This window comes from Papaver somniferum, chromosome 6 (assembly GCF_003573695.1).
Source record: "Papaver somniferum cultivar HN1 chromosome 6, ASM357369v1, whole genome shotgun sequence".
Classification (NCBI taxonomy): domain Eukaryota; kingdom Viridiplantae; phylum Streptophyta; class Magnoliopsida; order Ranunculales; family Papaveraceae; genus Papaver; species Papaver somniferum.
The window spans coordinates 62,039,432-62,055,097 of NC_039363.1; the positions used below are offsets into that span (position 1 = coordinate 62,039,432).

At 35.9% G+C, this 15,666-nt stretch overlaps 1 long non-coding RNA gene across 1 annotated transcript; it reads right to left on the reverse strand.

The window, feature by feature from the left end:
- Positions 1 to 8,476: 8,476 nt before the first annotated feature.
- Positions 8,477 to 10,812, reverse strand: LOC113287750. Its single transcript, XR_003330287.1, has 2 exons — positions 9,619 to 10,812; positions 8,477 to 8,744 (listed from the first exon to the last, which is right to left on the reverse strand). It is a non-coding gene; the product is annotated as an uncharacterized LOC113287750 (long non-coding RNA).
- Positions 10,813 to 15,666: the final 4,854 nt, after the last annotated feature.

The following is a 15,666-nucleotide window of genomic DNA, read 5'->3' on the forward strand; positions in this document are numbered from 1 at the left end:
GGGGTATTTGATGAGTGCCAAATATTGTATATTTTTATCCCTTTTTGTTGGCATTTAACTCATCTTTTGCGCAGTAATTCTACATTTTATCCCATATTCTGTATTTTCATTGTTTTCAAGAATAAATATTTTTCTTACTTAATTTTGCATTTTAGGTAATAAATAAAGTCTGGATGAATTGCGGAGCGGAATAGAGCAGAAAAGTAGTGAAACCAGGAGGAATTACGCAAGGAAGCCGTGAAGAATGATGTGCGGAAGACCAAAGAGGGTAGAAATGGGCTTGAAGAAGAGATTTGTTCTTAAAGAAGATGGGCTCAAGATTTTCCAAGCCCAAACTCATTTCCCAAACCCATATTCTATACCCAAAAGCCTAAAACCCAAATCCATACCCGCTTGCGTCTTCAGCCGTCAGATTGATCTCAGAGTCATCATACGGTCGCCCCTTGTTGTGCATCAAAGTTTGATACATCCGCTTTTCACTACAGTTCCTAACTCCATCAAGTGTCGTTAGTTTTGTTGTATCACTTCATCTGACGGTCGCTCCTCGCTTACCTCCGCATCGCCGTCAGATCTACCTACCATCTTCACATCCTACGGCCCAGATCGCATAACATCTTCACTCGCTGCAACTGCCCAACACCCTAACATCCGAGCCATATACCCCTACCAAACACCCCCTTCTCCTTCTTCCATCGACCTCTCCCCCTCCATGCCTGTTGCAGACCACCACCATCTTCTCCACCTGCTCTGCCTTCGCAACCACCACCTCACCTGCCTCAACTACCCAAACCAACCACACCCATCCTTCTCCCATCAATCCCCTACCCCTCTACCTATCTAATTCACTAATTTCTCTTCTCATCTTTCTCTGAAAACCTAGAAGAAAAATTGATGAATTAGGTGGAGTTAGTAGAGTAATTGGAGCGTGAGAAAGCAGCAGTAGAGTCAGAAGAAGATTGGGTTAGCATGCATGCGATCAATTCCAACGAATTAGGTGAGTTTCACCAAACCCTAATTACACTGTTTTGGGGCTTTTGGGGACTTCTCTTGTAAACTATAAATTGGGATTGTGGGTGTGATGTAAAAACTTATGCTGGGTTAGCCAGCTTCACTCTTGTAGAGAACTGGACTAGCCAGTTTCTCATTTGTTTCATGTTTACACTGTTGGTTCATATGTTTATCATGTTTTTGTATTTGCTCACCATATGTGTGTTGTTTGAATTGCCTTGTATGATATTTATTATTGTTTACAAGATTAGCATGAGCTAAGTTGCATTGCTGAGGCTCAGATGATGCTTTAGTGCACTGTTAGGTAGTGGAATGCTAGGTTAGAGCCTTAGGATGCATTGTTTTGATTGAGCAATGGGAGAAATTAGTGCTCATAGCAAGCTAATTCTCTTTCCATTCCATTTGTATGCTTAGGATGCATTGTTTTGATTGAGCAATGGGAGAAATTAGTGCTCATAGCAAGCTAATTCTCTTTCCATTCCTTTTGTATGCTTAAGATCCTAATTTCAACCTAGAATTGCATTGTTTAGCTAGGACACAAGGTGGATTCTAAGCCTTAGCTTAGCCACAGCTGAAAACTCCTCCCTGCCCTTGGCTAACAGCCTTGGTTTATTTGGTTTTGTTTCCTGTTAACTGCCACTGTTACCTTTGCTTCATTGTTTTTATTCTACTTCACTGCCACATTTACTTTACTTTCTGTCACTAATTCAGTTACACCAAAACAGCTCAGTTGTGTTTTAACACAACACAAAAATCTCTAGGAAAACAACAATAGCTCCCTCCAAGTCCCTGTGGACAAACCCCTGCTTATTTACTTTCTACTTTAGATCCTGTGCACTTGCAGGTGTAAATATAACCATAGTTTTAGGTTTAATTCCTTAGCTATCACCGTCTACATGTGAGGTAGAATATATTGCTGCTGGATCATGTTGTACTCAACTCCTATGGATGAAAAAAATGCTAGCTGATTATGGAGTTGATACTAGGATAATGAAGATCTTTTGTGATAACTCTAGTGCGATTCGAGTCACTGAGAATCCCTTTGAGCACTCAAGAACCAAGCACATTGACACAAGGTACCATTTTATTCTTGATCTCTATGAAAATGGTATCATATGTATGTAATTTGTGCCTTCCGAACAACAATTGGCTGATATTCTTACCAAATCATTAGACACTGCTATGTTTCAACACTTGCGGCAGTCTATTGGTGTTGTTTTGGTTCATTAAAATGTTTCTATAACTCTTGCCCCTATGCTTATCTCTATATTTTGGGAAATTGAGTTTAAAACTCCAGTAGGTTTACTCCAGTTTAGTTTCTGTGGAGTTGTTTTTGTCTTGTTAGTGTCATTTTTGTTTCAAAATCCTTCTTTTCTTTTGAAATTAAGGTCGCTCTTGTTGTTCCCTTGGGAATGACATCTAATAGGGGAGAGTTCTTTTGAACTTGTGCTTAATGGTCATATCTTGAGGGGTGTGCGGTTGTGGAATTTTAAAGGGGTTATCTTGTATCTTTGAACTCCTTGATGAATGCTATTAGCTTCGGCTATATGATTGCATCTAAATTAGATGGTATGTATTTTCTTTTAGTCAGGAAATGTCTCTTACGAAAATTTCATTATGATCCCGTTCTTGTACCTTTGCCAATTTTATTGACAAAAAAGGGGAGAATTAATATGTAGTTCACATTATAAATACATATGGTTTTCGGATCATTGTGTAAAGGGGAGTGGTTTTCATGTGAGATGGAGTATTGACTAAGGGGGAGTGATACATATCACCATAGTATTATTGTTGGAGTTGTGATACAATTGGACTTTAACACTGTGTAATAATACTATGACACTGTATAACAATGATCGAGACCGATGCTTTCTCATTGTTATAGCTACGGATCTTCAACAACGGTGATGCTAAACTTACAACCTTTGGGATCATTGGAGTACTTGGAAGATTTAGAGGAATGTTGAATATTAGACATGTAGAATAGGAGCTACTAAAGTTTCTTTATCTTTTTTGTATTCCATATGTATTGATAGTTTTGTCACTAAAATTGACAAAGGGGGAGATTGTTAGATCATTGCTCGGTCGAACTCACATGCGTTGCTATCTCAAGCATGTTTGTCAATGTTAGTGATCAAAACTATAAGTCTTGATCTCTAGTCTACTAAAGCTAAGTCTCGGACTAGGATAGAAAGTGTAGTTGAGCTCAAGGATTTCATGGCGATTCATCATACAAGAAGAATAACTACTCAAGGAACCGGTGGAACTTCTCGACAAAAAGGTATGTGAAGACTTGAACTTATCCGTCACTCAAAAGTATATATACTCTATCTCCTACTTCTTGAGACAAAAAGTCATATACTATATATAGACTTAGATTATACACATTTGGTATTTCGAGTCGAGTATACCTCGCCTATCTATATCTCGAAATATGTGTTGGTAAGCGTTTCTCTTCGACCATGTTTATCTTTACCTAGTGACGAAAGTCATGATATGTTTCAATCACTTTGAAAATTATTTTGACGAGAAATGGTGTAACAACTATATAACGTCCTCTAAGAATGTTTCAATGGTTGGAATGAGAGTTTAGATTACATAACCAATGATGGACATAAGTATTGTTGTGGAAACACATATGTGCATAAGTCCTATCCCTTGAACCAAAGTTTGCGAACTTTGTTGATCAAGAGAAACTGGAAGAATGGCTTGTTTCCAAGTCCGCGAACTGCCAAACTTCTCATCCCGAGAAATTCTGCTAGAGTTGACAAACTTGTTGCATGAGTATCAGTCCGCGAACCGGCGGAAAGTCTTTACCGAGATATTTTGCTGGAGTTTGTAAACTCTGCCCGGTTGCTTAAGTCTGCGAACCTAGTGTGCGAACTTAAGAAGGTTATATATCTGAAGATAATTTCTGAACTTAAACTTATAAAGACTAAGGAATGCAGTTTGCAAACCGTGGCTATAAAAGTTCATGAACCGATTCAAGTGAATCAAATCATCTTTGCTTCAATTGTATCTTGTGTAGTACATAAGATTTCTTTGCAATTGAACAACTCTCTAACTAGTTCATTTGAAGTCATTTGAAATAGTTATGGTGAAGAAGAATATGGTTGGTATGAAATGCTCATATGGCTAACCTTTTGGTTAACTATTGTTGAACCAACAATGTACACGTTTGGGTACGGTTAACAAACCTAGAAGCGTACATTTCATTTGTGTATAACAAGCTAAGTTTTCGATATAACGGTTGAGAAATATTAGCTTGAATCTAAATCAGGTTTTCATCTAACGGTGGATATTTTTTGCTTTGTGACCAAGGCGAAACCCTGATTTGAAAGACTATATAAAGGAGATATCTATTATTGTGCAAAACTAATCCCCACACTTCACGTGTGATACTAGTTTGCGTGCTAGAGTCGATTCTCCTTTAACCTTTGGTTTTCTTCTTCTAAAACCAGGTTAACGACTTAAAGACTTCATTGGGATTGTGAAGCTAGACCGATACTACTTTTATCGTAATTGTGTGATCTGATCTTGCATCTTTTATCGTACGAGTACAATCATATTGATTGGCTTGATATTAATATCTCCGATAGGAAAGATATAAAAAGTAGTCACAAACATCTTCGTCTCATTGTTTGTGATTCCGCAACATCTTGTTTCGCTACCATACGATTAAGATTTTTGTGAGGTGATTGATTTATCTAGGCTGTTCTTCGGGAATATAAGACCGGATTATCAATTGGTTCCTGTTCACCTTGATTATTATCAAAGACGGAACAAAAAATTTAGGGTTTTTCTGTGGGAGACAGATTGATCCTTTGTTAGACTTGTCTGTGTGAGACAGATTTGTTTATTGTCAAAGCCTGGGATTTTGGGTCGTAGAAACTCTTAGTTGTGGTTGAGATCAGCTAAGGGAATCAAGTGCGCAGTATCCTGCTGGGATCAGAGGCGTAGGGAGTACAACTTTACCTTGGATCAGTGGGGGACTGATTGGGGTTCAATTACAGTCCAGTCCGAAGTTAGCTTGGAGTAGGCTAGTGTCTGTAGCGGCTAAATACAGTGTGTGTTCAATCTGGACTAGGTCCCGGGGTTTTTATGCATTTGCGGTTTCCTCGTTAACAAAATTTCTGGTATCTGTGTTATTTCAGTTTCCACATTATATTGTTTTATCTTTATAATTGAAATAATACAGGTTGTGCGTTAGATCATCAATTAGAGTAATCCAACCTTTGGTTGTTGATTGTCATTGATTGATCCTTGGATATTGGTTTTTGGTACCATCCAAGTTATTCCTTGTATTTGATTAGTACTCGCAGTTTCTGTTTGAGGAAATCAAATCAAAAGAGAGAGATATAAACTCGTTGATGTACTTTTAATTGATTGAGTCTTGTTGATTCTCTTAAAAGTATATTCGAGTTTGTCCATACATATTGCTAAGTTAAATATTGGGTGGTGTTGTTAGACCCCCGCTTTTTCAAAGGTGACTGGTTTACTAGTTTGCAAACTTACAAACTCCAAAAGAAATTTTCGGTATGAAAACTTTCGTGGGTACGCGTACTCAACCTGTATCCTTCACTAATAGTACATGCACACATATGCACGCACTTGGCTTCCGGCACATGGATTTATACACTAATGTGTGACACACTATATATGCTTATATCCATAGATGGTAATCTCAACTCTACATTTCAATCATTGAAACATTCTTCTATAATGTTATAACAATCATTATTCACGACTATCGTCATCAAAGCTATTTTCAAGATTGAAACGTCATCATGACTTTCATCACGGGTAAAGATGAAAATGGTTAACGCGAAAGTTTACCAACACATATTTCGAGAAAAAGACAGGCGAGTAAACTCGAATCGAAATAACAAATGTGTATGTATGAAAACTATCATACTTATACGACTTTGTCTCAAGAGTAGGAGATAGAATAGCCTTTTGAGTGATAGATAATTTCAAGTCTCCACATACCTTTTAGTCGGATGAAGTTCCACCGGTTCCTCGAGTAGTTCTTCGTCTTCGTAAGATGATAGCCATGGAGTCTGGAGCTTCAACTACACTTGACTATCCTAGACCTAGACTTATTCATAAGTAAACTATAAATCAAGACATATAGTTTTGATCACTAATATTGACAAACATGCTTGAGATAGCAGCGCATGCGAGTTCGACCGAGCAATGCTCTAACAGACTTCATTATTTACTGAATGTTCACTGATCTAGTGTATGCATATTTACTTCACAAATTTAGTTTGTGCATAATTCCTTCACATGTCTAGTGTGTGCATATTTACTGAAAAAAATTAGTTTGTGCATAATTCCTTCACAAATTTAGATTGTGCATAATGCATGTATATGTTAGTGTAACTCGAGTATGTACTGTTTGATGTTAAGTTGGTCTATCAATTGTTACTTCATTAGAGTGACATGCTAAAAAGTTGTATTTTTTTTTCTGTAGAACCATATGAAGCAAGACTGGAAAATAAGAAGTCTAAGAAAAGTTCTGGAAAAAATAAAGAGAAGTTGATTTGGTTACTGGACCATCTAAGAAAGGTATTATAATACTCATATGTGTCTTTCCTTCCCTTCAAGTGAATCTAATATTATTGTTATTTTTCATGAGCTAGACTTGTTCTGATGTCATATTTTCTGCATTGGATAATGTGTGAATGTTCTCCACATTGAGAGAAAACATGTGTATATATTCTGCACTGTAGAATGTGTGAATATTTATCTTCACTGGATAACGTGTGAATATTCTCTACACTGAGAGATAATATGTGTATATATTCTGACAGGCGAACACGTTCATTGGATAATGTGTGAATATTCTCCACATCGAGAGAAAATGTGTGTATATATTTTGCACTAGAGAATGTGCGAATATTTTTATTCACTGGATAACGTGTGAATATTCTCTACATTAAACAATATTTATATATCATTGGTGATGTTTAAGTAAAAACTTTTGTGATGCTACTATAAATTATTTAGAATCAATTAATAAATTAGGTACTTGTGATGATATAATACATGTTTCATTCAATTTTTTAAGGTCCTAAAGTTTCTTCGCGTATAATTAAGTTTAAAAAGGTAATTTTTGTTGATTGTGGATATTACTTGCATATAATGATAGTTGATTGATTGAAGATTTTATGTACAAAAAAATCTTTGTTTATATTTCAGGAAGGATTGTACGAAGGCAAGACTTTAAAAGATGGAGATAGTAAAACATCTTTGACAGCCGAGATAACAGAAAATCTTCAAAAGGTAAACTCAGTTTGATATCTTGAATGTGTGAATAGCTTCTGCACTGGATAATGTGTGGATATTCTCTACACTAAACAAATGTGTGTATATTTTCCGCACTGGATAATGTGTGAATATTTTTCTTCGCTGGATAATGTGTGAAATATTCTCCACACCGAACTTTGTATGTATTGTTTAACGTAGTTTATATTGAATTTGTACTCTACAATCCCTACTATTTTGCTGCACATAATTATTGTATTGTTTAACGTTGTTTTTATGTTTTGATGTATGTAAATAGAGACAAAGTAAATGGATTCTGGACGACGTTCTCCCAATGTCATTGCACTGGTTTAGGACTAATAATAAAGAGACATGGGACTCCAAGGATATCTATGAAGTCTTTGAAACATTGCAAATAGTGAACATGGTAACTCAGCAAGTCCCAAGGAAACAACATCAACCGTAAATGAGGCTAAAATGGAATTTAGAAGGCAGAAGTTCGTGGATGCCAAGCGTCTCTCTATTGATGATGTATTGAACTAGAATCAAACAGTTGTTAAAGTCGAAGATCCACCATATAAATTCACCATCCCAACAAGATTGTATCATAAACTACTTTGGTGATCTTCTTTTTCATCACAGTCTTCTGTTTCCCAAATAGAGTGTGTGGATATCTTCTACACGATTTGAATTTCTGCATATTTTCTAAGTTGGAGAAGTTCTTCATCTGTAGTTCTATGACAACAAGAATCTGTAGTTTGAGTTGTTAATGTTTGATATATGTGCATATTTTTCTGGCACTTAAGCGTTTTCATATTATTATTATTATTTTTTGTCAGATTGAATTTGTACATATTTTCATCACAGATTGAGTGTGTGCATATTTCCTGCACATATTGAAAATTGTACATATTATCTGCACCCAAGTTTGTTCGAGATTTTTAGTATGTATTTTTACTAGATTAAAGTTTCAGAATCATTTAAAGTGATCAAATGATAGAAACTACATTTACAATATGTTTGTTATAGTAACATGATAGGTGCACTGAATATTTTTACATAAAGTATTCAAGAAAAGACGAGTCACTGAATATTTGCAAGGCTAAGAATCAAAAAATACATCAAAAAAATTTGAAACGAAAGGATGCTAAGTAAATAATATCGGAAGGTTGAATAAAATTATGAATAATAGCTGCACTAAAAAAAACTGCGGACAATAGCTTGAGACCTATCTACATGCATCCAACTTTTTCCCGTCTAGATTCTAAAAATAACTCATAATACATTAGCAGACTTTTAGAGTCACAATTGTAAATTTCACAAATACAGACTCAAACTCGCTTGACAATCTAAAATAAAAAGCTTGAAACCTATCAACATGTATCCAAACTTTTTCCTGTCTGACGAGGACTGTCTATGCTCTCTTTCTTCCATCCTTGTTTGTCTACAGACATGGCTCAATTAACCTAATAAACATATACACAAGAATTATCTAAGAAACATTTGGTCAAAATTGTGGAACAAATAGTTAGCTATGGGTCCAACGAAGATTCATAAGATGCATACATGTATTGTTTATCAAAACAAAAACACAAAAACTATGCAAAACATAACCAAAATACACACTGAAAATCAAACTAAAAGGTATCATTAACTCATCATTTTAACAACCATCCATGGATGTATCTTAAAGTCGTAAGTGGATCATGTCATTCGTGTCAACTTCTATAAGTATTAAAGTCTTAAACTGCTAAGAGACGAAAAACATTTATTTGTTTCCCATATATGGATTAGCATTTCAACATCCTGAACCTTCAGCAACTAAAAGACATGGAACCCTTCGAAGAGGTATTTTCTATGATTTGGTGCAGAAAGCCTCCATTTAATATTATTAGTGTATAAAGCCTGCAAACAAATTCAATCATGCATAAAGTCTACAAGTAAATTCTTTGGTGCAGAAAGCCTACACGTAATATTCTTAGTGTATAGATTGAATATGTATATTTTCTGCACAGACTGAATTGTAAATTGTGAACTTTTTAACCAAGATATGATGCACCCAAACAAGGAAAATCAGACAAATTGTGTAAAAAATTCACTAGAATAGGTCTGTAAAAGATCAAACAATCTGATTGTTCATTCAAATTATGCAATTTGAACATAACCAATGGTTTCCACATGACATCTGATTAAAATGTCTCTGTGCCTTACCGAAATCACCACATCTCAAGTTTATATATATCATATTAGTACTCAATATTGTAGTTTCTGGTATTAGATTAACATCGACAGCCCCAGTTAACAATCACATGAACTTTAACAAGCAGAAAGAAGACAAACCATATATGTATTGTTAAGTGCAACACCGCCGTCTCCATAAACGAATATTTGCAAGAATTAGTAAACTGAATTTACTGCACCAATGCTAGTTCAACATCGCCGGCTCCATAAACCGCATCCAGAGACCTACATGGACCAACCAGCCGATCCAACAAAACTAGTTTGTTGGTTTTGGTTAGCAACATCTCCGGATTAAAGTGCATAATTTGCTATATACAGTGCATTTGTGGAATGAACTTAAGTATGATGAATAAAAATGAAATATATAACATTCACAACACAAGCAATATGTACAAAAATTAAAGATTTATCATGTTTCCAGCGATGTACAAAAATTAAAACATATCATTAGATTGAACATGCATATTTTCGGCACAGATTGAATGTGTGCATATTTCCTACACAGGTTGAATGTGTGCAGAATTTCAACCAGTTTGAATGTGTAAAGATTTTCTACACGGATTAAACATTCACTGATGCTTGTAGAGATATGAAGTTTTTTACCAAGTTATAATCCACCCAAACCAGAACAAGCAGACAAAACATTCATCATTGCAATCTCGTTTGGTTTCACAGAATTGGTCTGCAAAAGATCAAATAATCTGATTGCTTGTTCAAATTGTGCAGTGTAAACATAACCAATACAGAAATGGTATGGATCCATTCAAAAGTAACACAGATTACCTCAAATTGAAAGTTGCAAGGAATTAGTTTTTCTTAACTAAAGACTGAACTCAGAAATTAAACATTTATTTAAGTATTTCATTTAAAGCCTATTGTTAACAATAAAATTTTGAATAACAATGATAACTATTTCAGATAAAAATAGACGAAAACTGCGAGCTAAATCTCGAGAAGGCAAAAAATAAAAATCAAGAAACAAAAAGTGAGAATCAAACCCCGTTTGGCATGCATTACGAGTTGAAGAACGAACCAATTTTTCCTGAACTAAGCTTGAAGAGATGCTCATGAAGAGATTCATTTTGAGCCCATTAAACTGAATTAAAATCCTAAATTTAATCATAAAAATCTGGTGTTTATTTCTCTCTCAATCGATTTAGATCAGAAGTTGAAAACCCGGAAATCAACATTGCAATCATTTTCTCATTCGATCTTTCTCTTTCTCCAGATCTCGATTTGTTTCTCTCGTTCTCTCTTTCAATCTGTTTCTCAAAACTAAAACTGAGAAAGCTATTTTTGGTATAATTATTTTTCCGTGGAAGAAATCAGCAACTGAATTTATTCGCATGACCTTGACATTTTTTCCGATGGCCCTCTTTCTCAACTGGGCTCAAAAAAAATAAATTTGCTTCAAGCCCAAGACCAAGAGAGTAAGAGAGTGTGAGGAGAGGGTCAAACACAACACACTTAATTCCCACAAACACTAAACTGTTTGTTCTTAGGCCTATTCCTATGCACATGCCAAAACATGAAATTTGGCATATATGCACCCATTATGGGTATGCCAAACTGACAAACTCGTATGTCTATATGCCAGTCCTGGTACCTCCTGCCTACGACTTCTGAATCTTCTTTCACTTCCACGACTTTGGTGACTTCCAGTTGGACTCATTCCTCCACCATTGGGACTCGAATGAGTCATTCCTCTACCACCTCTACCACTGGGACTCATTCCCCTACTACTACCTGAACCATCATAACCCTCAAATCCTTGACTCATGTCAAACATCATGCTGCCCCTATGTTTTTGCAACTCCTCCAAGTGGAATATCTGAAATCCCTGAAGTAGAGATTCATAGTTGTTACACCGAGTCGAAACTCCACCGGTGTGGCATTGACCCCCCAATATGGATAACTCCGATCAGGTGCACTGGAAGTAATTGGATAAGTAACAACCTCTCCAGATGTGGCAGATATAGTCTGTACCTCCCAAGAAAATGGTGGCATAGCTGACGATGAACTTTGAGAATGATATGCAAATGCGTCGCCCGTCTCTGGTGGAGGTTGGGAAGGAATATAGTCATCAGCAAGTGGCATCCTACCTATAGCTGGGAAATCAACTCAACCCAAACTTTGCGGTTGCATAGCAATATTGGTCTTGAAAATAGTGTCAAACCAAAATAGGTAATCATTTCTATCCGTTGTCTCCCGGATCAATTGATCAGCTTCTTGCCAATGATGACCTTCCCTTAACAATTTGAAGTAGTCATCTTCAGAAACCTCAGAACTTTGATAGGGGTTGACGGACATAACCGATCTTCTTTGCAACTGAAGAAGTTGTCTTTCACCATAATACCAAACACCCTTTTGAGAAATAGGGTTGTATAACACGATCCTTGTAAGGCTTATCTATAACATTCTCTGAGTTGTTCTTCTTCGAACCCAGGTATTCCTTCATACGGCTCGGAGATAAAGTTATGGCTTGTTCTACTCAAATGATGAATCTTATGAACAATAGCAGTATGTTGACCATCTTCAATCTGTAGAGGTTGCCAATTCTCGGAATCGTACTTCCTTATGATCGGAAAAACATTGGTATGATTCTTAAGAGAAGGTTCTGCAACACGGAACCATGTATACCACCAATACTGCAAATAATAGCATTATTGGTTATTAAATTTTTCATGTGAAAATAACAAAAAAATACTTGGAAAAATATTGGTTCTTACCTCCAGAACGCCCCAAAAGGCATTAAAATTATCTTTCACACACGTCGAGTTATCACCAAGTGCCATGTAAATATCTGATAAAATAGCAGACCCCCAATCATATGTTGGTGCTTGCTCTGAATCTTCTAATGCTTCGAGAAAACAATTAAGACCTCTGAGCTAGCATTTGGAAATAGACATTGGCCTAGTGTCCACAAGATAAACACCCTTTCGAGCTCCGCATAATGATTAGGGAACAAATATTGATTACCAGCATTCATGTTCTCCTCCATATTCCTAGCATACGCTGTAAAATTTTTTTCAACCAAGACACTTTTAACCCATTCGCTTTAATTCGTCTATGTGATGGATTTCCTTCTAATTAATTAGAGTATAAAGGAAGTCTTTGTTTCCATTTGTCTTCTGCCAACCAATTTAGTGTGTTAAATGGAAGTAAGGTTCTCTCACATGGAATTCCAGTTAACATGTACAACTCTAGTGGGGAAACTCCTATTAACAATAATTATTCATAATTAGCGTTTGTTGATTTTTATAAAACAAAATACATAATTTAAAAAAGAAATTACTGGAAAAAACTAACTTACCGCATTCAAAGTCCTTGAAAAAGAACGTGTTTGTAGTCTTCCATCATCTTTCAAGTATAACTTGAACTCCTTGAGTCCGGTGGTTTCTGGATTGAATATCATATATATGTCGCCAAGGATATCTTCTAACTGTCTCTTGAACAACTGGGGTAAGTAACTCATAAATCGTTTTTAACTCAGTCCATCCACCTCTTAGATTTACCGAATTAACTCGCTCCTCATGGTCAGATAGGTGATTAGAGAAGATACCTTTACCGGCTACTTGTCTAATATTATTAAGCTCATAATTTATATCCACAACAAAACTTGTTTTACTGGCTGGGGCACTAGTACATTCTTTGGCTTTTCTGTTTCTTTTTTTTTTCTCTCCATTTTTGTTTAAGAAGTGATTGTGTTTGAGAAGGGAAAAGAAGAATTGTGAAGGAATTGTGAAGATATGAATGGCGTTGGTGTGATATTTATCGACGTTAGAATATAAACCGCTGGCGATATTGATTATAACGCCAGCGACCTAATTAACATCGAGCGATAAAGACTTTATTGCTGGCGTTATAGTTAATATCGCTCGTTAGAAACTCTAGCCCTAATCGGTTTTCTCATAATGACGCAATTGGTTTATCATGCCACCTGGTATGCCAAACATCTTTTTTTTTTGGCATGTGCATATGAATAGGCGTTATAGGGAAACCGGAAACTTCAATCATAAGCTAGGGTGCCAAAGTATCTAACCATGCATCTTGACACTTCATCTCACACATGTCAAATAGAGCTTTTCAGGGGCATTTTAGTCTTTCTGTGGCCTGTGATAAAAACAAGAAAAATGAGAGAACACAGAACATCATCTTCCTCCTCGCTCCGGGTTTTCTTTTCCCTGGTTATGTAGAAAAATGGAGAGAGAGAGAGAGCCTGACTGAAACCTTGCATGAGGGAGGTTTGTAGAGATTTGGGTGCATGGAGTTGCTGCGATCGTCTTGATTTGAAGTGGGTTTAGCAAATGAGATTTCATATGTGAATGAAGATGTCAGTGGTCAAAGTTCCATTCCATGGAATATGAATACAGTTAGTGATACATTTAGTTGCTTTTTATGTGTCTAAGGATGGTTCAAAGCTAGAAAAGGAATTGTGTTGGTTCTTGAGGCAGTTTAATGATCTCAATATACCAAGAGAGCACACATATTTGGACCACCACAAAACTGCATTTCAAGTGTTCAATAAAATGTTCGAAAGAAGAGAAAAACGGATTAAAGGTTCCTATTGCTTTATTCACACGTTTCTTATATGAATATTGATATATTGTGTTATGCATGTTCTCTTTATAGCATCTTCCTTATTTACAAGTGTTTGAGTTCAATGAAAACTACTTTGGAACATAGAATAGGGGATGAAACCTTAAGTTTGAATTACGAAACTGTTTTTCTGACAACGAGGACATTGCGCTGTTGGAACCGTACGTTGAAATCTAACCGTTAGAACTTGATGAAATTTTGATATGCTATACGTAGATATTCCAGGAAACCTCTGTTAAATTTTCAGGATAATCGGAACAGTAAAAGTGGTAGAAACGTCTGTAGTGCAGAGAACCTATCTGCAGAATTCGTATAGGTGGTAGACTGTTTATGATTTAAAATGAGGAACTTATACTACTGGGATTTCTCTTATTTTTGGATATGAGAACCCAATTTGGTTATGATTCATCTGTATAAGTTTCAAAGCAAATGGATCAGGGTAAGTACCCCAAACAGGGGACTTTCTACAGTTATGCCTTTAGGAATTCAGTCTCGTTTGAGTTTATAAAATCACTCGTAACTTGATATCTCAATGTTGCCTTCCTTTGAATTTTATAAATAATGAAATAGTTATAGTTATGAATCCTTGATGAAAATCTTGTTATGGTCCAATCCATGGATTATTATTTTTCTGTTTAATGATTGAAGTGATATCTTATGAACTATAACGGCTGAACTCGACTGAGTGCTTGTTCTCCTTGATATTATGAAAATGAATGCTCTCATATTTGGTCTCACAAATCGTTTAGCTGCTACATTGATAATCAATTATCGTATGAATGTGTCTTGTGGAAATGTTTGCAATGAATTACTATGCGAAAATGGTATTTAATGTACGTCGTTGGCATGGAGATGTGAACTAGTGGTTCTGGTGCTAACTGTTGAAGATCCTAACTATTGCTGCCGCATTTCCTTTGAGACAAACTATGAAAAATTGATATGTTGCATAATCAGAGAGGCATGCGCTCCCAATGTTGTTATGAACCTTGCCGTTTAGACTTGTTTCATTTTTCTCTACACTCTGGTCATTTGGCAGTAGATCTCATGCAACAGAAAAGTGAGAGAGAATAATATAGCCTTTCCCACTTTCAACTTACGTGTGGACTTACTTAGTGCTTCATAGTTTGTATATATTTGCTACAACAGAATATATAGTACACCGATAAATTACTGTAGTCCTAATTCATTAATGAGTAGTTTGATTAAGAGGAACTTTATATACATGATTATATTTAAAAAGGCTTGAGCCTATCGTTTCGATCTCTCGTTGGTGCTCCTAGAGCTGTTACCGAAAGTAGTAAAGGGTGTGAAACGTGCTGTGTACTTGATGACCTTGTTGAATGATAGTACCATCTCGTTTGGATTGATAATCATGACGTTTTTCCGGTCTCGGATTAATCCAATATAAATGTATACTACTCGATTAATGTTTGTAATGTTTGTACTAAAATAGGAGTATACAGACTCTGTTTGAGTACCAGTGGTCCTGTTTAAACTTGATACTTTCAAGTTTTCGGCCAAATTCGGTTTTTACCAAGCAAATGTTCA